Source organism: Cervus elaphus, chromosome 23, assembly GCF_910594005.1.
Source record: "Cervus elaphus chromosome 23, mCerEla1.1, whole genome shotgun sequence".
Taxonomy (NCBI): Eukaryota; Metazoa; Chordata; class Mammalia; order Artiodactyla; family Cervidae; genus Cervus; species Cervus elaphus.
In genome coordinates this window covers 38,482,421-38,504,508 of record NC_057837.1, presented here as the reverse complement: position 1 = coordinate 38,504,508, position 22,088 = coordinate 38,482,421, and the positions used below count along the sequence as shown (strand labels likewise).

Below are 22,088 nucleotides of genomic sequence, written 5' to 3'. Positions count from 1 at the left end.
CCAGAATCCTCGGCCCAGCGCCGGGACTACACCTCCCAGGATGGTCGGCGCGCCCAGAGGCCTTAGAGGGAACTGTTTCTCGGTAACTTGCCCACGGGAGAATGGCTGCTGTGGCGCCTAGATTTCCGCCCCCGCCCCCTTTTACAGAGGACCCCGGGTGAAACGTCTCTCCTTCCCGTGACCCCTTCGCTAACGCCTCCGCCTTAAAGACTACACTCCCCAGTGACCCAGCAGTGACTCCTGCCTCCGGTGCCGGGCCCACCCCTCGACTGGCGGAAGTGATGTGCCCGGGTAATCTCCGTTTAGTTTCTGGGGTGCGCAGCGGAGGGGACAACGGTTTCCGGGCCACGCTTGCTTGCGGGGAAAGCGAGGCTGTCTCGCGGCGGGTGGGGAGGGGTCCTTGAGCCGCGCAGGCGTGATGTCGATCAACTCCTTTTAATTCACTTAAACCCACGGTGGGGACTGAGACTGGGAAGGCGAGGCATCTTCCCGCGATCTTACTGTCAAATGAGGCAGCCCCGGGTTCCGAGCCCATGTCCCCAACTAGCGCGCCCTCACCGCCCTCCCTAGATCCTGTCCCTCTGTCGCAGTCCGCGCGTTTATGGGCAATCTCATCCATCTTCTGAGGGACAGGATCCTCACCGTTAGCTTGGGGCTCAGCCCCTTCTAGTATCCACTGAAAAAGCAAAATATCAAGAGTGACAACCTAAAAGTTGAGAATTATGTTTTCTTTGGTGGCCTTATACCTAGAAGACAGCCTTGCAGCTCTGAGGAACTGTTTCAGAGAGTTATGGGAGAAGCCAGGATATGTAGTTTTTGCTGAAAAGAAAACAGGGTGGTTGAACATCGAAAGGTTACTGCTGATCACAAAGGAACAGACATGTTAGCTTGATGAATTTAGAACTTTTCTACTATGGGAAGATGAAAGAATCTGGGCTCTCTTAAATCATTCCTTTGAGATGCATCTTAAGTATCTAGGGCCCGCATACTGTTTTTCTCCATCCTTAGTTTCCCTACATGTGCACCCTCAGAGTGCCTGTAGAGGTTGATGGCTTCAAGGCAGGCAGCATTATGTTGTTTACTAAAGCAGCAGTTGGTAGCATCTTTTTCTTTTTCTTCTTGGTCTACAGCTCTCTGAGTCTTTGTTCAGGGTTCTGATTGAGGTCAGGGAGGTACTGGTGCCGTCTGGGACACACACACTGGGGAGCTGAGGAGCACACCCCCCTTCACTGTGGAGGGTGTTTCCACCAAGGCACCCTCTCAGTTTTCCTTACTTCCCCTAGATTTGCTTTCTGAAGTTTTGTCATCTAGAAGACCAAGAAAATGTTCACATGGCCCGGAAAGCCAAGGAGAGACAAGCATTTCCTAAAATTCATTCTCAGCTCCCAGACGGTGAATCTGTTCCCTTCTCTTGCCCGGAAGCTGCCTCGTTCACAGTGAATTCAGTTCAGCCCCTGCCCTGAGGAAAGTCCCTAGTCTGACTTGGACACTCTCCACATCCCTTTCTGCTCTACACTAGGACTAGTAGTTCACCAAGAAATTAGAATCCACTAAAAAAAAAAAAAAAATAGGCACAACCTAAAAACTGAGAATTCTATTTTATTAGGCAGATTTTCAGAGGACTTCAAGTCTAGGAAGCAGCCTCTCAGTTAGCTCTGAAGGACTGCTTTGAAGGGCAGGGGAGCCAGGATATATTGGAGTTTTATAAAACATACTCAGAACATCAAAAAATTACTATTAATTAAAGAAAACCAGACATCAAGTTAATGAATTTAGTGCTTTTCTATGAAGGAGAAGATGCCAAAGTCTGGGTACACTGAAAGCATTCTTTTGACAAGTACCTTAGCTATCTAGGGCCAGCATCCTGTTCTTTCCCATCCTAGTCCCCTGAAGTACACGGGGATGGGGCTGATGGCTTGAGATTGAGTTCAGGGCTCACCGTGGGGTGGGGGGCCTGTAATGTGATGGCTTAATGGCCCACAACATCCTTAGTGTAACCATTCTTAGTCCTCACCAGCAATGAATAAAGAAAGTCAAGAATGTCACCTACCAAATCAGTAAACAAAGGATGCTGTGGCTACTACAGTCACCCCCAACTATGCACCCTGAGGGGATTCAAGATAGAGAAAAAAAAGAGTGCTGGTCCTAGATAGTTGAAAATGAAAGTTGTTCTGTTGTGTCTGACTCTTTGCCCTCCCATGGACCATACAATCCATGGAATTCTCCAGGCCCAAATACTGGAGTGGGTAGCCTTTCCCTTCTCCAGAGGATCTTCCCAACCTAGGGATCAAACCTAGGTCTCCCACGTTGCAGGCAGATTCTTTATCAGCTGAGCTACAAGGGAAGGCCAAGAATACTGGAGTGGGTAGCCTATCCCTTCTCCAGCAGATCTTCCCGACCCAGGAATCATACTGGGGTCTCCTGCATTGCAGGTGGATTCTTTACCAACTAAGCATTGGGTGTGTATCAAAGGAATGATTTCAAAGAACGTAGACTCTTGGATTTTCCCATACCTGGAAAAGTGCTAAGTTCGTTAACTTGAGATGTCTAGTTTTTCTTTAGATGTGTGCTCAGTCGTTTCAGTTGTGTCAGACTCTTTGTGACCCTGTCAACTGTAGCACTCCAGGCTCCTCTGTACATGGGATTTTCCAGGCAAGAATACCGGAGTGGGTTGCCATGCCCTCCTCCAGGGGATCCTCTGGACCCAGGAATTGATCTTGAGTCTCCTGCAGTTCCTGCTTTACTGGCAGATTATTTATTGCTGAGCCACCCAGGAAGTCCCCCGGTTTTTCTTTAAATAACAGTAATATTTTGATGTTTTGACTACCTGGGTTTTCTTTTTTTTTTTTTTTTTCCTTTCAAAAACCCCTTTATCTCTTGGCTCCTCCCTTACCTCTTCTGAACAGTCCCTCAGAGCCATCTGAGAGGCTGTCTCTCGGGTTTAAATCCTCAGTATGCCCACCAACTAAAACACAATTCTCACAATTTATCACATCTGTAAACAGTAGGCTTTTTGTTTCAGTCCCAATCTCCAGTTCCTTACAACTTTTTGTTCTCTCTATTGGCTAGAACCACAGTTGTTGTTTAGTTGCTAAGTCATGTCCAACTCTTTGCAACGCTATGGACTGTAGCGTGCCAGGCTCGTGTGTCCATGGAGTTCTCAGGCAAGAATACTGAAGTGGGTTTAGGTTGTACATATTTTTTAAGTGTACAACATCAATACTGTATTTGTCAGACTCACTGATAATTAGTGTTTTGCTCCAGGGTCTCGCTTATGTGTCCAAATGAGCAAGCTCTTCTCCTTTCTCTCCTTTGAACCACGTGTAATTGCACGCACTAGACCCTTAGCTATGTTGGCATGTGTTTCCTAACACATTTCCTAACAAAGACATTCTCTTACGTGACCACAGTAGTTAACTGGGTTCAGTAAATTTAACACTCGGTTCAGTTCAGTGGCTCAGTCGTGTCCGACTCTTTGCAACCCCATAGACTACAACATGCCAGGCTTCCCTGTCCATCAACAACTCCCGGAACTTGCTCAAACTAATTTCCATTGAGTCAGTGATGCCATCCAACCATCTCATCCTCTGTCGTCCCCTTCTCCTTCCGCCTTCAAGCTTTCCCAGCATCAGGGTCTTTCCCAATGAGTCAGTGCTTTGCATCAGGTGGCCAGAGTTTTAAAGCTTCAGCTTTAGCATCAGTCCTTCCAAATTTAACACTAGAGCAATATTTTACATTAGCCTACCACCCACATTCCAGTTTGACAACTGACCCGAGCGTGTTTTATAATATGTACCCCTCCCCAGCACAGGATCCAGTCTAGGATTTGAGTTTTAATTGCGGGGTGTCCCTAATTTCCTCTAATCTGGAATATTCCACAGTTGTGTTTTTGTCTTTTATGACAACAGCATTTTTGAAGAGTCGGGGCTTCTTTTTTGGAAACCATGGTCTGCCTAGGGCTCCTGTACGGTTGGACCCAGGTTTTGAGGTCCTAGTCCGAGCACTAACTGGAGTGGGATTGTGTCCTTCATGAAGCATCACATTCAGTGCTGCTCAGTTTCTGCCTTGTACCGAAGACCATCTCTGGGTAGACACTTTAGGACCTTATACCCATTTTTCTATTTTTAAAGTTCTTCTCAGGAGCCTGGAGCTTCCCTGGTGGCTCAGATGGTAAAGAATCTGCCTGCAATGCAGGAGACCCAGGTTCAATCCCTAGGTCAGGAAGATCCCTTGGAGAAGGGAATGGCAACCCACTGCAGTATTCTTGCCTGGGGAATTCCGTGGACCCACAAGCCTGGCGCGCTACAGTCCATCAGGTTGCAAAGAGTTGGACATGTCTGAGCGACTAACACTACTACTACCACTCAGGAGCCAGATACTCTTGTTTTACCTACATCACCTTGAACCCTCAAAACAGCCAAATGGAGATCATCCCCTTTTGTAGATGAGGACACAGAAGCTCAGAGCTGGCAGCAGCCAGTAGGCTGCAGAATCCACATCTGAGCCCCCAGCCCTGCTCTTACCACAGATGCATTAAGTCTCCACCACATATCACTCACAGGGCTTGTTAGGTGGATGTGTTACACGACATGTCCTCCAGCAGCACAGACTATTGGAAAGAAGGATATGTCTGCAAGTAATAACCAGCCAGCCATGTTACAAATACCACTGAGGTACCAGCTTTCCACTCTGAAGGCTTCTTCGGTTAGAACTGTATAAATGTCCTTTTCTAAATTAGAATCTTTAAAGTTGACTAAGCTATAGTAACATTATGTTTAAGGTAGTAAATGATTGAATCTTAATTCTTTTCCTCCCATTTTATTATGAAAATTTTTTGACACAAAAATTGGGAGATCAGAATGTCCAGAAGCCCATCACAGTTAATATTTTTTTTTTAATTTTTATTTATTTATTTTTTTCTCATACATTGATATGAATCAGCCATAGATTTACACGTATTCCCCATCCCAATCCCCCCTCCCACCTCCCTCTCCACCCGAGTCCTCTGGGTCTTCCCAGTGCACCAGGCCCGAGCATTTGTCTCATGCATCCCACCTGGGCTGGTGATCTGTTTCACCATAAATAGTATACATGCTGTTCTTTTGAAATATCCCACCCTCACCTTCTCCCACAGAGTTCAAAAGTCTGTTCTGTATTTCTGTGTCTCTTTTTCCGTTTTGCATATAGGGTTATCGTTACCTGCTTTCTAAATTCCATATATATGTGTTAGTATGCTGTAATGTTCTTTATCTTTCTGGCTTACTTCACTCTGTATAAGGGGCTCCAGTTTCATCCATCTCATTAGGACTGATTCAAATGAATTCTTTTTAACGGCTGAGTAATATTCCATGGTGTATATGTACCACAGTTAATATTTTATCATATACATATATATATATGTCACACACCTCTCTTTCTGCCCATCCATTAGTTCATCTAATTTGGGGATGCACTGCAAAGTCACAGACATCAGTTCACCCCTAAGCACTTCAGCATGCAAGTCATTAGCTTAAGTTCAGTATTTGTTTACAGCTCATTTTGAAAGTAAAATGTGCTTACAGTGAAGTGTGTGAAACTAACAAGTACCATTTAATGAAGTGTGACAGATGCAGACTCCTATAAGACCCCAATCCTTCTCCAGTTACAGAACGTTCCCATTACTCCAGGAAGTTCCCTTGGGCCCCTTCCAGCCCCTTCCGGCTACATCCTCATCCTTGTGGCCTTAAGGGCAATTGCTAGATTAGTGATTCTCATCCTAGAACTTCATATAAATGGAATTAGCTTTTTCTCTTTTTTTGAGAAGCCTGTGGCTTTAGCAAACAGTTGCATATGTTCAACACAACTTTACTAGTCTCTAGATACATTTATATCTGTAAAAGGATTAGTTTAGGGACTTCCCTGACTGTCCAGTGGTTAGGACTCCACGCTTTCACTGCAGGGTCATAGGTTCCATCCCTGGTCGGGGAACTAAGATCCCGGCAAGCCAAAAAAAAAAATTTAGTTTCAGGAAACATTTGCTTTAGTTGAGTGGTCAGGTTTGGAGGGTTGTACCGACAAGCCCTCATACCACGGTAGATGCATCAACAGACTAGATCTGTTGATCAAGGCCCATCCCAGTCCCATGTGAGAACAGAGTGGTCCCCAGGGCGGGAGAGTCAGTGACTCACAGAGTCAGCCCCAGCCTGGGGCTTCTGGGCCTTTGGACATCCTCAGATATGTGTGTCCATACCACTATCAGAGATACCAGGTTCCTTTGAACTTTAAGATTCTTTTTAGTATTTCAAAACACCAGATAGAAGAGATACTAACCTTCCACAGGGCCCCAGAGACTAACAAAAAAATCCCTTTCCCCCTTGGCTTTGGCTGTTAAAGATACAGTCCGTAGCTAATATTTCCGGAAAGCCCACAGTGTCACTGTCATGTGATAGAGTGCTTCACATACCCAATTTCATTTGGTGATATCAGTTAGAACTATAGTCTGTGCATCTAAAAGTGAACATGTTTCCTCTAAATATGCGCCTTGTTTGGTAGATTTTTAAAAACCTTCAAAACATGAGGCCTCTGGAGAAAGATAGTGAAAGAAATGGCTGGGCTAGTAAGAGGCAGGCCCCTCTTCCATTGGTTCTTAAGGAAATCCTTTCGTGGGGAGCTTCTGGGGTCCAAGTATAATAGATGACTTTTAAAATCACTCGATTGTTTTAAATCATGTCTTGAAAATGTGAATAGTTCACATTATAGAAAGCTGGAAGTAAACTTGTGATGAATTGTTCTTTTTTTTAAAAAGGCGGAAGACACCCAAGTTGCGACTTTGGTGTCTCCTTGATGCAAGGCAGGGGTCAGGAAAGCCAGCTTTAACTAACTGTGACCACGGACAAGACATTTGACCTCTTTGGGCCTCAGTTTCTCTATCTGAAATACATGGGTTTGAACTGATCACCTTGAAGGTCCTTTCCAGCGAAGTCCAGAGTGCTCTGACTTTTGACCTGAGACCCTCCTCCCCTGGAAGCCTCCCCTCTGCTCTCCACGTGGCCTCAGTGTCACTGAACAGCAGGGGGCAGCCTCTACACGGGGAGCCCTCCCCTCCCCATAGGCCGCTGGCCGTCCAGGTGGAGACTGGGCACAGGCCAGCCACTCAGAAGTCAGGGCTCAGCTGTCGAGAGCCAGCCCTTCCCCGGAACAAGGGCCTCAGAGGAAACCACCCATCTTGTATCTTTTCAAATTTTTGTGAGATTGAAATATTTAATTGTATTTTAAGCATGGATACCATTGAAGATAATGGAAATCATGATGCATATTCTTGTAATCAGGCTTCCCTGGTGGCTCAGAGGTAAAGAATCCGCCTGCAGTGCAGGAGACCAGGGTTTGATCCCTGGGTGGGTAAGATCCCCTGGAGAAGAAAGTGGCAACGCGCTCCAGGATTCTTGCCTGGAGAATCCCCATGGACAGAGGAGCCTGGAGGGCTACAGTCCATGAGGTCACAAAGAGTCAGACATGCCTGAGCGACTAAGCAAAGCACAGCATGTGCCTGGCATTATTCTAGGCACTAAGGCTTTGACAATAAACAAGACAGAGCGTCTGTCTTCTCAGGAGCTTACAGTTTCTAGGAAGATGCCAGGCAATAAATACTTTAAAAAGTAAACAAATAAATGAAGGTGTAATTTCTTTGGAATTAATTTTAGCAACACTGAAATATTATTTGTGGTGCTCTTGATGTTACGTTGCTATAGACTGAAAGTGTGTCCCTACAGTATTCATATGTTGAAACCTCAGCTCCAATGTGGCAGTATTTGGAGGTGGGTCCTTTGGGAGCTGATTCAGTCATGAGGACAGAACCTTATGAATGGGATTAGTGCCCTTAAAACAAAGACCCCGAAAATTTCCCTCAGTCCTTCCACCACAGAAAAGTTTGCTGTCCGTGAGACAGCCGAACCTGAAGCAGGTTCTCACAAGACACCATATCTGCCAGGGCCTTGATCTTGCTCTTTCCAGCCTATGGAACTGTCAGAAATAATTTGTTTAAGCCATGCGATAATTTTGTCTTGGCAATATGAAGGGACCAAGGCATGTGCTCATGTAAGAAAACACCTTGCAGTTAAGGAACCGATACAAGAATCCTAGCAAAGAACACAATTCAGGGAGCTGCCGGCTTCCTTCTCCACTTCCAGAAGGCTGTGGGTTCTCTTCTAGTAAAAGAACATTGCATTTGACTGTAACAAGATTTTAAGCCTGATTATGCCTTAAATTGTGTTTGTTCTGGCTAAAGACAGAATTCCAGGTTGATATCTGTAGTAGGATTCCAGCAACTAGAGAATGAATGGATTGTGTTTCCTTTAAGCCTTCTGCTATCTTAGTGAAAGGAATATGTTAATATGTACTGTTCTTACTTGTCTCACCAGTGAACCACCTTCAGCAGGAAAAGACAGCTTCTGCTAGTCTTGATAGCATTCTTGTGAAAATTAGAAAAAGATGTCCTCTTCCTTAAGGCATTTTGTTTTTCTTGAAATTTTTCCTGATAGACATTCATTTCTACAAGGTCTCAGATGTGAATTGCACTCCTTAGTTTTGTTCGGCGCACACCCGCACAGCAACCTCAAACTGCTCTTCTGACAGGTCCAACCAACACAGAAGCAGAAGAGCAGCTTATTTATAACCTATTTTGCAACTGTTTTCTTTCTACTTGTTCCCTTGTCACCTGCTTTTCTCACCTGGAGGCAAACATAAAATCTCAGGCCGGTGATTCAGAAGTCTTAACAATTCATTACTTTCTCAGGAGAAGACACTCAGCTAATCTCTAGATGACCACAGCAAGCGAGCAAATAAAACTACACGCATCCCCTCAAACAAAACAAAACAAATTAAAAAAAACAAAAAACCCAGAAGACGTCTCAGTCTGGTCTGGCATGGAGTGGGGTGGGGGAGGCAGTTTAACGTTCATGCTTTTCTCGCATCCTCTGAATGTGTGTTGCTCCACTCTTTTGGAATCACAGTGGTCCATGAGCTCTTGAATCAAAGCCAAGCTTTATCTGTGTATGTAGAAGAAAGCAAGATCCATCCCAGGGGAGTTTTTTTGAGCTCTGACTGAGCCTTCAATGCCAGTGGGTGTCAGGCACCCCAGCTAGCCCGTGCTTGTCCTTCCCAATCCATCTTCTTTCTCTTCCTCAGTCTCAAGAACTCCATCCCCTGCTCTCGATTCCAATGGTCACCCACCTTCCTAGTCTTTCCCAACATCTCCATTTCTGCAACCCCCATCACATCACTTACCAAGCAGCCCTTGCCGGCTCAGGATTCTTAAATCTACCGGTTCTCTGTGTTGTTTGGCTGCAGCCTTGGGTGTAGCCTCGGGCCCTTTGTCCTCTTTCTGGGAGAAACACATCAGCTGCTCAGGCAGTGTCCTGGCATTCGGAAAGCTCCTTGCCGCCTTTTAATCTTCTCTTCTGTTATCTAAATGGAGCTCTAACCATTTACCCGAACTGCTCAGAAACCTCCAGGGGTGCCTGGCTGCCTACAGGATAAAATCTCAACTCTGTTCCAGTCTTACCTGGATTCAACCCTACTGTTAACCTTTAGTGTCCTACTCTCTGCTTCCCCTCCGCACCGCAGGCATTCCCGGCCACTTCAAACAGTTTGGAATTTTCTCAAAACATTGAGCTTCAAAGTCCCCATCTTCTAGTACCCTGTGAACTGAATATCATGCCTCCTTCCTCCAACAAACTCTTATTCATCCTTCAAAGCCCAGCTCAAGTGTTGCCTCTTCTCCAAATTTCCTTACCCTGTCCTGATTTGACTTTTGTAGTGCGTTTTAGAAACTTCTGCCTTATTTTTTTTATCACAGTCTGTTGCAACATGTTTCTCATCAGGAATGAGCTCCCCACAAGGCAGGTGCTGGGTCTTATTTTACTGCCTGTCACTTTCAGAGTTGGCGCTCCAGAAAGTACTCAAGGGTTGGCTGAACCCTTGAAATGGAAAGACAAGATCAACAGGGTGACTCCGTGGAACTGAACAAATCTTTTTTTTTCTTTTTCTTTTTTTTTGACGGCACTGCAAGGCTTGTGGGATCTTAGTTGCCAGCTGGAGATTGAACCCAGGCCCTCAGCAGTGAGACTGTGGGGTCCTAACCTCCAGACCACCAGGGAAGTCCCTGAGAAACTTCTGAAAAGCTTCCAGGGTGGAAGTGAGGTGGCTGCTGTGGCCTTGGCGGGGCCACTGTTGTTCAGACATTGAGAAAATTCAGGTTGTGTAAAATCAGAGCTTCCCAGAATGTTCTCCTGTCCACTTGAATTCTGGGGTTCAATGGGACTGGGGCTTTACAAAATGAAATAAAATCATTTTTGCCATTGAATATAGAGTGATCATCTTTAGAAAGACAAATACAAGAAGAAGAAAAAAAATCACAGTATCAGTGAATTGCAGATTCAGAGTTTTAGAACTGATTTATGGGCTCCAGCAAGGTAGTCAGACAGGGAGTAGACAGGGGGTCAGACATTAAGCAGTGATCTTTTTTATCTTCTCATTCACTGCTGGAATTCCAATTCGCAAAAGCAAAATCAGTCTTGCTTATGCACTTTGAATTCCTTAGAGTTCAAGATTCCACTGAGAAAATATGAATGGGTCTCATTATCCTGCCTGCTAAATTCACTGATTTTCTTTTCACCTGAAAACAGACTTTTTCAGAATTCTTTTTCTTAAGAAACTAAAAGGTCATGTTAGATTATAAATATTGAAGTAGATTCATTTAAAAAACAAATACATATCTCCCACAAATGTGTCTATCTATATTAGTTTGAAATACAAGTTTATGTCTCTATGGTTTGATAATATGCTATATAACACACACGGCTAAAACCACGCATTGGGTCCTTCCTGGGCTACTGTGATTCAAAGTGAGGGGGTCCTTCTCCTGCACCCAGGACACTCACAGTCTCACCAGGGAGATGATAAAGTCAAGAAATATGTCCCTGCAGTGGGTGTAGAAAGGTCTTTAACACCTTGTTCCATCAGATAGTCCTCTGGCGATGCTGGGATCCACATCAAAGGGCAACATGAGCTGACTACAACTGCAGTCAGAAAAGCACACGGTCTAGTCAGGCAGATTCACGTGTAAGCAGGTAGGAGCTCAAGAGACAGGCTTCTGAAGTCTTCAGGTTTGGGCCTGTTCCTTCACAGGGGAGGTCCCAGGCATCGGACCCTGGTCTGGGCAAGGTCACCGCACAGTGCCAGGTCTCTGAGCCAAGCCCAGCACCTCATCCCACTTCACAGCGGCTCTGAGTCTGGCAGGTGTGCTGGGAATGCTTGGTGTCCCTGCACCAGGTAGAAGCGAAGCTCTAAACTCAGTGCATTAGAGAGGTGATTTCAGCATTTTAAACACCATGTTCTATTATAGTTTTAGTTGAGTAATATTTTTGGTAATAATTTTCATTATTCATCTGTTAAGTTAGCTTATTCACACAGAGGGCTTAAACAGTATCCGAAACAATTATTTTGTTGTTTAGTCGCTTGGTTGTGTTCGACTCTCTTGCGACCCCATGGACTAGAGCCCACCAGGCTCCTCTGCCCATGGGATTTTCTAGGCAAGAACACTCAGTGGCTGTGGCTCTTGAGCTCAGTTGCCCCGCAGCATGTGGGATCTTGGTTCACCGACCAGAGATCAAACCCATTGCCTTGCAGGATGGATTCTTAACCCCTGGATCAGCAGGGAAGTCTCTAGTTAAGTAACTTTTCTGAGTTAGGAAATAAGCTTCCCGTTAACCATAAGCTGGGACGCTTTCAACTCAAGGGTAGACTTTTATGTCAACCATGTGGGTCATGAGTACAGCCCGTGTTGGGGGGACATGGGCATCAACTGGGACCCTAAGACCCTTCAGATTCTTGGTTGTCACTGAGCGATACACCAGCTGGGAGAAGACAACCGTGACTTCGGGGCAGAATTAGATGTCTTAAAACAGCAAATGATGTCAGTGTAGTTCTTCCCTTCTCTTTGATTCCCTCTCACGTGTGAGTTTTGCAACAGGCTTTCTAGGAGGAAACTCTTTCTCCTTTATTTGCACTATTTTGTTAAAGGAATGTTTCTTGTGACTTCCCTGGTGATCCAGTGGTTGGGACTTTGCATGCCTAATGCAGGTGGCATGGGTTCGATCCCTTGTTGGGGAACTAGATTCCCCAAGCCACATGGGGTGGCTAAAAAAGAAAAAGAAAAAAATTGAAATTAAAAGGGAATATTTCTTGATTCCATCTCTTTATCCTTTATTTGTATTTCTTTTCTTTTTTTCCTTTTATTTCATGGTGTGATATTTGGAAGACCCAAGTACTTTTGGCATGTGTTGTTAGCCAGAGATGTTCTACAGTGTCTATTGGTGACCTGTTGGAATCTTGTTGGTTTCTTGTTTTGGAGAGTGTTCCAAACACCGAATGTTTGATATTGCTGTTTGCACTCTGGATAGCAAGATGCTTATGCATTTCCCCAAGTGTCTTTCAAGGCTTGCAGCCAGTGGCAACAAGCTCTGACAGGTCCAGAGCGAAAGTGAAAATTGCAGGACAGAGGTTCCAGTCTCATCTTTATGGGCAATTTTCCGGGTGGTGTTGAGACAGTCCTAACTGCCTAAGGCATAATTGGGATGATGATACCCACCTATGAATAAGTTTGTCGTATAGATACATGAAGTCACGTCTGCAAAAGATTCTTAACTCCTCAGAAGAGGCAGTTTTACAGAACCACAGTGATGACAGCAGCCAAGAGTCAAATCGTTTTTAGTGAGACCAGCTCTAACGTACTTGTCTGGCTTCATTATAGCCAGCAACTTTCTCAACAGGTCGCAGCAAGGTGTACAATGAAGACACAGAAGGATAAGGAAATTAGGAATGCCGGTCAACATGTAGGAGGGTGTATTAAACGCTACATGTTCCTTGCCACTGTCTTTAATACCTGGTACTCTTCAAGAGTACTCTTCCCTGAGTCAGGGAATATCCCCTGGAGAAGGGAATGGCAACCCACTCCGGTATTCTTGCCTGGAGAATCCCATGAACAGAGGAGCCTGGCAGGTTACAGTCCATGGGGTCACAGAGCATCGGACACGACTGAGAGACTAACACTTGCACTTTCTTTCTTCCCTCTTCAAGAGGCACTGGCATATCCCACTGTCATTATTCTGGACTCAGCATCTACTTCAGGGAGTCTTTACCACCTTGTCTGGGCATATTTCCAACATCTTGGGAGGCTCAGACAGAATAAGTAATCATGGGCCAAAGAGGCCAGGCTGCCATTCCTGCCCCAGGAGACTGACCTTCTGAGTCTGTATTGGCGAGGTGGGAATTCCCACCAGGCTTCTGGACCATGTGATGGGGAGGGGCTCAGATGAAAGCTTCCTGCCCTTGAAAGTCCTTTTTGTGACTGACAGACTGCTATTCTCTGGAAGCCCATAAAATCTTACCAGTTGCTCAAAGGGTCTGTGGGGGAGTCAAGGTCAATGTCATGGAGAAGACTTTGTTAAAACCTTCTCCCCACCCCAATTATTTTTATTAGTTGGAGGCTAATTACTTTACAATATTGTAGTGGTTTTTGCCATACATTGACATGAATCAGCCATGGATTTACATGTGTTCCCCATCCTGAACCCCCCTCCCACTTCCCTCCCCATCCCATCCCTCTGGGTCATCCCATTGCACCAGCCCCGAGCACTTGTCTCATACATCCAACCTGGACTGGCGATCTGTTTCACACTTGATAAAACCTTCTTAACACTGTGGGACTCTATGGTCAGATGACTCTCTGTGACACTTAATTTTTTTTTAAGGAGAGATATTCATTTATTCTTTCAACTCACACATACACATTGAATGCCAAGCAAGTTATCATGTGCTCGAGATAGAAATATAACACAACCAACATGATCTCTGCCCTCCAGGGTTTAAAATCAGATGGCCGTAGTAGTAAGAAAGCAGAATTACAGTCAGCTTGATTTGAGTTTGAAACAATTAATATTAAGAATATTCCTTTCACTGTCTGGAAATGAAATTCATGGTTAATAAGCATATATAATTAAATATTACATATATATTATATACCATGTGTATAGTAAATATGTATGTTTTATTTGATTGTATATATAATGTATATTCCAAATCATAATATAAAGAACTAGAAGAAAATTCATTTATGAAGAAATAATTTGTAATACATATTCCAAAATGTAGGTGCTCCAGCATGACTACAGTAGAAAATGTAATAAAAGAGCAAATATTCACACCTTGCTGTAGAAGTTAATTATAATTAATAAGTTTAGATTTAAAGGTAAGTGAGGACTTCCCTGGTGGTGCAGTGTTTAAGAATCCACCTGCCAATGCAGGGTCACAGGTTCCATCCCTGATCCAGGAAGATCCCATATGCCACAGGGCAGCTAAGCCCATGTGCCACAACTACTGAAGCCTGTGGGCCTGGAATTTGTGCTGCAACAAGAGAAGCCACCGCAATGAGAAGCCCAAGCACCACAACTAGAGAGTAGCTCCCACTCGCCGTAACTAGAGAAAGCCCACATGTGGCAACGAAGACCCAGTGCAGCCAAAATAAAAAAATGCATTTTCTTAAAGTAAGTGAGAAGCTCAGAATTACATTCCAGATGAGAAGTTACAGAAAAATAGAAGAGTTAAGGGTAGGGGATAGAATAAAAACTAATGTTCAAAGAAGACAGACCAGACTCACTTGAAGATCATCCGAGAAACAGGGAGACCATCTTACCATAAGATGGTTAACACTTCTAAAGAGGGATAATACTTCTAAAGAGGGGAAACAGAGGGCGCACAAGATATCAGCAGGTGCCTCAGCAAGAAAGTGACGGCATGCTTGGAGGAGGAAATAAAGAAAGTCCAGGAAGCTAAAGGCAGGCTCTGGCAGCCATCGGGGACAGCCAAGGCTCTGGAGGGGTGAGCGAAGGAGTTTCAGAGAAGAAGCAGCAGTCGACTGAATGCAGTGAGTCTTGGAGCCTCGGGCAGGAGAACTTGGCCACAACTGACCCATTGCTGGGCAGGAATATACCAAAAGCGAGTACCTTCACCTCTCCTCCACCCTCCACAGTGCTCTCAGGGCTTCCTTTGCCAGATCCAGCAGAAGCCGGGGGCAAAGCACGTTTGGAAGCCCTGTGGGATGTGAACTGCTTCTTGAGTTTGCGGGGCTGTGGTGCACTCTGCTGTAAGTCTAGACCGCCTGCCTACACCCCAACCACACTTCTACCAACTTCTAAAACACCTTTGGGGAATGGTACCCTCCTGGGAATCTCTGCTTTACCTCCTCAGTCTGAAACATGCTCTTCTGGTCCAGACCCCCGAGGGCCTTTGGAAGCACACGGGTGATGGTTACATACCTGCAGCCTGTGTCTAAGCATCAGTAGGCAGGTCTGATTGTGGCTTTGCTTTAAGATGCTCAACTTGTCCCAACAAACTGGTTAGACTGTCACCTATTCCCGTGGAACCAATCACACCAAGCCTTGGTGGTTTAAAGGAACAGGCATCATTTCTCCGCCCTCAGCCAGCATCAGCTGTCAGGGAAGCCCCCCCAGGACAATGTAAATGCTGTGTGAATACAACCATAAAATCTATGTAAATAATTGCCAGTGCCCAGAAAATTCGAGTTTTGCTTTTTGGAACTTTCTGGAACTTGGAGGGAGATAGATATTTTTGACCCACTGTTGGTTGCATCCTCAGATGTGGAACCCAGGGACACGGAGGGCTGACTGCAAACTTCTCTCAAAAAATCAAGGTACTGTCCAGGGAAAGCTGAGACTCCTCCTGCTTGGGGGCAGAAGTCACTTCACTTAAGAGCATTGTAGACTGTACCCTCTGGAGGAAAGGACTTCCCTGGTGGCCCAGACAGTAAAGAATCTGCCTGCAATGTGGGAGACCTGGGTTCAGTCCCTGGGTTGGGAAGATCCCCTGGAGAAGGGAATGGCAACCCACTTCAGTATTCTTGCCTGGAAAATCCCATGGATAGAGGAACCTGGTGGGCTACAGTCCATGGGGAAACAAAGAGTCGGACACGACTGAGCGACTAACACACAAAGGGAGCCCTGGACTTAAGTGAAAACTCGCAGGCAGCACTCCTTCCAGCCATTCACAGGAAGCCGGCTTTCATGCACAGCAGCAGAGGAAACCCAGCCCGGCCACAGAATCCTTTACATCAGTGGATTGAAAAAGCCGAGGGTGCCGGCTTAGTCTCAGGAACTGAGCTTGGATTCAAACACCAGTCTCTGTGTAAAAGCCACTCTTGTAACTGCATCCTTTTGCTTCCCCCAAGAAAAGGCCAAGATGAGAATGAAATCTTAAATCTGAAGTTTGAAACCTAATTGTTTGAGTATTTTATATCTTGCAGTTTTGTCTATCTTTTGTTTATCTTTTATCATGCCCTGAGGAAGATATTCTGCCTAAATGGTGATTATACAGAAAGAGGAACTAAGGGATAAGTAACATAATTACTTTAATGTTTTTAATTAAGCCTTTTATAGACACTTTAAAATAGGCACTAAAAGTACTAACATAGCACAGCGAAGTCATTTTTCCTAATTCACAGCAGGTCAAGGACCAAACTTGCGTGAGGATTTAGACTTTTTGTGGCTTGCATCATCTCTTTTTCTCTATTCTACTTGTCTGTAATAATATATAACAAGTATGTCAATATACATCGAATGAAAATTTTTATCTGAAGTTAAATCCCTGCTTTTGCAATTTATTAAGTGAAAAAAATCAGTAGTTAGATGCATTCTTTAAAAGTATAAGGGCTTCCCTGGTGGCTCAGACTGTAAAGACTCTGCCTGCAATGCAGGAGACCCAGGCTCGATCCGTGGGTTGGGAAGATCCCCTGAAGGAGGAAATGGCAACCCACTCCAGTGTTCTTGCCTGGAGAATCCCATGGACAGGGGAGCCTGGCAAGCCACAGTTCATGGGGTCGCAAAGAGTCAGACACGACTGAGCGACTGAACTGAACTGAAGGGATCCCAACCTCCATTCCCTGACAGAGATCAACAATTAGACAGCTAGCTAGGAATGAAAACAGCTCTAGGAGAGTTCAGGAGTCCACCTGAAAGCTTCAGCAACAGGGTGGAATAAAAAAACCTGTGAAGAATTGCATAAAAAGAGTAATTCATAAATAATAAAGATTGTGTGGTATGTGAGGCAACATAAGACATAGAGTGTAATACTTAGGGCAATATCATAAGGAATGGGAGGAAATGGATCCATATTGGGGTAAAATTGACATATTTTATCAGAATTGTCAGTATTAATTAACTTGAAATGAGTAATTATTGATAAGTTAAAAATGTTGATTAAAATACCTCCAGTAACCAGTGGGGGAAAACTTTCAAAAAATTATAAAAGCAACAAAAGCAGTTAAAATGACATCCTAAATATTTGTTCAACACAAAATAAGTGCTAATGGAGGAAGATAGGAATGAAAAGGAGATGATACACACATAGAGAACAAAAAGCAAACCGGCAGCTGTAAACCCAGCAGACATATCAGTAATTGCCTTAAGTGTGAATGAATTAAGTATTCTAAACCAAAAGACAAAAACTGAAAAACTGCCATACACACATACATATGCCTTTAGTCAGATTTCCTTGAGAGTCTGTAATTTTCTCTGCTCACTGTACCACCATGTGAATGAATGTGTTGTTCTGGAATTTAAGCATGTATGTGGAGGGGAAGGAGACTTTTCTATGTTTTTGAAAGTCTTTGGCAGAGTTTCATGTTGCTGTGAGTGTCGTGTGTGGGGTGTGGTGCCTCTCAATAGTTACACTGATGGGAAAACTGAGAAGAAACTGCTCAGAGCCACAGGGAGAATCAGTAGCTGAACCCAGGAGCACATGAAAAACAGGTTTCTCCAGAGTCCACCACACCTTTTGGGGTACTTATTAGGGAAAAAAAAATCCTCTGAGTCCTTGTAAACCTTGACTTCTGGTTTACCCCAGGGCAGGGAGAAGGTGAAACGAAAATCGTCATCAGAATATAAGACATCCACCTAACCTTCACTTCTGGGTACTGCTTCTAGTTTGTTTAATTCTCTAGTGGTTCACCAAACCCGGCTAACATATTGGATAATAACCAGCCCTCCAAAGTGCTTCATAATGTGCTTAAGCTTGAATCAATAAGGTGGAAACTTCTTGAATGTTTTCTTTTGCCAACTTGAAAATTTCACATACTTAAATCTTTTCTTAAAACAGTATTTTATAATTTTTAAAAGATTTTTCTGATGTGGACCATTTTAAAAGTCTTTATTGAATATGTTACAATATCATTCCTGTTTTATGTTGTGATTTTTTGGCCGCGAGTCACGTGGATGTCAGCTCCCCAACCTGATTGAACCTGCACCCCCTGCATTGGAAGGCAAAGTCTCAACCACTGGACCTCGAGGGAAGTCCCTCACATGCTTAAATCTTAAATGCTTGGTCTGAGAACCATTTAATGAGTAAGGGTTTAGTGTGATATGCGAGTGAAACGAGGTCGTGAAAACTAGTGATTGTGGAAGTCCTTTAATATAACATGTTGCCTACTGGACTCATGATGGTAGGCACCCCTTCTACAAATCTTTCTGGTGGTGTTAACATAAATACAGATGCCAGGGCTCTGTCCCTCTAACTGTACCACAACCTCTGGGTGAGGGCCCGCATTTAACTATTTTTAAAAGTCTCCCCAGATATTTCTACCATGTAGCCAGGGTTGAAAACCACAACCATCCAGCTCTTGAGTATTTCATTCACTGAGTTTCTCATCTTTCTGTGTTTTCTATTGAAGTCATAATCCAAAGGACCCTGGAAACACTCCCTAACTCAGGGGAAAAAAAAAAAACACCTAAATTTGGATCCGTTGATTAATTCATACTTGAGTCAACATGCTAAAGGTTAATCATACCCAAAGGGAAGAAATGAGAGTTTTTTTTCCTTCCAACTCCTATCTCACATGGGAAAATGGAGAGAGACATGGTGTTTGCCTTTTCAGAATTCTGCACGCCCAGCCTGAGTCAGCTCTTGAGCACAAGATCACGTCGTCTTTTGGGGTTATGTTCAAAACCATCACCTGGGGGCCGTATCTTCATCTCAGCTCTCCTGGTGACCTCCTACAAATTTCCCTGCTTCGCTGGGCCAGGGGAGGGCAAGGTGGGCCCCTGGCTCCCGCACATCCTCAAGCCAGCCACCCTGGGGAAGAGCTAACCTGCACAGCCTTACTCTGTGGTCCTGCTGGGCTCCAGTCAAAGCTCCTTTAACACCCACTCACTAGTGGATTCGACACACACCTGCTGCCTTTGGATCAGGTGAGGCAAACTGACTACATTTCCTACATCATAAACCCTTCCCAAGGCCCCCTCTCCCCCTCACACCCCAGTCCTGGTGGAGGTCCTCATTCTCTTACTTGGATGTCCAGAGTGGCTCCCTAATCAGAGTTGCTTGACCTCGAGCCTCAGCCCCTCCAAACCCAGTCCACACGCTGCCCAGAGTCATCCGTTTACCACTCAGATAAGGTCAGTCCTCCTCTCTGCTGGGCAAGCTCCAGTGGCAACTGCCACTAATGTCTGCACGGCCTGGTTAAAGGCACCAGAATGGTCATAAGCTGGCCTCTGCCCACTTCCGGAGCAGCTATCCACTGCTCCTGCTTCATGGAATGCCCCAACAAACGTCATCTACAGCCCTCCATACACATCGTTCTGGGCATTGCTTAACTGTCTCCTCTTCATCCTGCTGGTGAGGAAGGGATTCCCATCCTAGATTATGGGGATGGCCGAGGACACTGACACTCGATGGACAGGTGAGACCCTCACCTGTGCTCACAGCTGGGGGAGGACCCCAGGAGGACTGCACTGGAGGCAGAGCGAACAGCCTGTTTCAATGTTTTATTTATTTATGGCTGCACTGAGTCTTTGTTGCTGAGAGAAGGGGCTACTCTCTAGTTGTGGTGCACGAGCTTCTCATTGCGGAGGCTTCTCTTGTTACGGAGCACAGGTTCCTGGGCATACGGACTTCGGTAGTGGTGGCACGTGGGCTTGGAAGTTGTGGCTCCCAGGCTCTAGAGCACAGGCTCAGCGGTTGTGGTGCATGGGCTGAGTTGCTCCACGGCATGTGAGATCGTCCCGGATTAGGGACTGAACCCATGTCTCCTGCACTGGAAGGCAGATTCTTCACCACTGAGTCACCAGGGAGGCCTGAACAGCCTATTGCTCGTGGAGGTGGGCTTGGTGGTATCGAGGGGCGGGGTGACCTCGGGCTCATGCGGGAGGATGTGTCTGGCTTGTCTGAACGATGCCACAGGCTGACACCCGCTTCTCAGAAATAAGCAGGATCCGTGCTGGTCCCTCTTGACAAGGAGGGTTGTTTGGGTGGGGGACTTCCTCCTGGGGAGCAGGATGGGTGGGAGAGGCTGTGGCCCAGGCATTTGAGGCTCTGTGGGCTTCACTGTATGTGCACTTAATACCGGGCCCTAATCTGAGGTTTTCCATCACAGGCCTGAGAACTCTGTCTCTGTGTTTCTCCATTTCCCTCCCCCTGACTCTCTGGCCCAGTCCTGGTCCCCAGGACTGTCAGCTCAGGCTTCCCATCCACCAGGACATGTCCCCTGACCTCTCCCCTCCAGCCAGTCACTCACCGACCCCTAGTACCCCCTTGCCCAGAAGCTACAAAAGTACTTTAATTTTCTGTCTCTCCTCTGGAATGTAAGCTCCTTGAGGACAGGGCCCTGCACAACTTACTTGTTTTCAAATCCTTGGTAAATGTCCAAGAAAAGATGGCATGTTTTAAGAATATAACTCATACATTTACTTTTATCAAAAACGTTCTAATTTACTTTTACTAAATTTTACGCTGTCAGGAAAGACAAGTCCACTGGAATTCCTTAAAGAAAACAGGCAATAATAAAACTTCCAAATTCTACAGGAAAACTGTGAGGGGAAATTATGTAAAAATCGTTTTGCTGATGCACCCTCCCCGCTTTCTTCACAGGGTTGAGCTCGGCCCACGTGCACACCTGCCCTCCCCTTAAACTGTTAAGCACAGATTCCAAGAGAGCCTGGGATTCTAAAACACCATTTGAGGTCGGCGTGCGGGTACCAGTTCACACGGGCGGGAGCCGAACTCACCTCTGCCATCACCCAGGTTTCCTGGGCTGCGGCACGTGGGGTCAGAGCCTCCAGGCACCTTCAGGTAGGAGACCAACACAGAGACAAAGCTGCTTCTGTAATCGTGGCCCCTGTGTAGAAGTCTCCAGCATCTCATGACTGTGAGGAGCAGAGCCAGGATTCAAACCCAGGTGCGCCCAGTTCCAGAGACGGCACAGAGCTGGGCCAGGAGAGTGGACTTGGTGCTCGGGCTGCCGTGGGAGCTCGTCGCCCACAGCAGAGGGGACAAGCCAGCAGCCTCGGGCTCCAGTGGTCCAAAGACAAGTCTTCCTTGGTGTGTGCTATACTTAAAGTTTATTTCCAATTTGCTTTTTATTGTGGGAAAATACACATAAAATTTACCTTCTTAACTACTTTTAAGTGCACAGTTCAATGGCATTAAGTACACTCACATTGTTGTGCAACCATCTCCACTATCTGTCTCCCAAACTCTTTTCCTCTTACAAAACCCTGTCCCCATTAAACACTAACTCCCCATTCCCCACTCCCCCAGCCCCTGGCAACCACAGTTCTACTTTCTACTGAATTTCTATGAATTTTATGATTTTAAGTACCTTGTCTAAATGGAATGATTTGTGGGCTTCCTTGGTGACTCAGTGGTAAAGAATCCACCTGCCAATGCAGGAAACGCGGGTTGGATCCCTGGGTTGGGAAGATCCCCTTGAGGAGGAAATGGCAACCCACTCCAGTATTCTTGCCTGAGAAATCCCATGGACAGAGGAAACTGGCGGGCGACAATCCACAGGGTCACAAAAGAGTTGGATATGACTTGGCGACTGAACAACAACAATACTATTTGTCTGGTTGTGACTGGCTTATTTCCCGTATCATAATGTCAGTGATGTTCTATGTTAGGTTCATGTTGAAGTATGTGTCAGAATATTCTACCTTTTTAAGGTTGAATAGATTTCCATCATCTGAATATACCACACTTTATTCATT

The 22,088-nt window shown here is 45.4% G+C and overlaps 1 long non-coding RNA gene across 1 annotated transcript; it reads left to right on the top strand.

Moving 5' to 3' along the window:
• Window positions 1-157: 157 nt before the first annotated feature.
• On the top strand, window positions 158-21,833 carry LOC122681504. The gene is made up of 3 exons (XR_006337011.1): window positions 158-291; window positions 18,980-19,292; window positions 20,971-21,833. It is a non-coding gene; the product is annotated as an uncharacterized LOC122681504 (long non-coding RNA).
• Window positions 21,834-22,088: the final 255 nt, after the last annotated feature.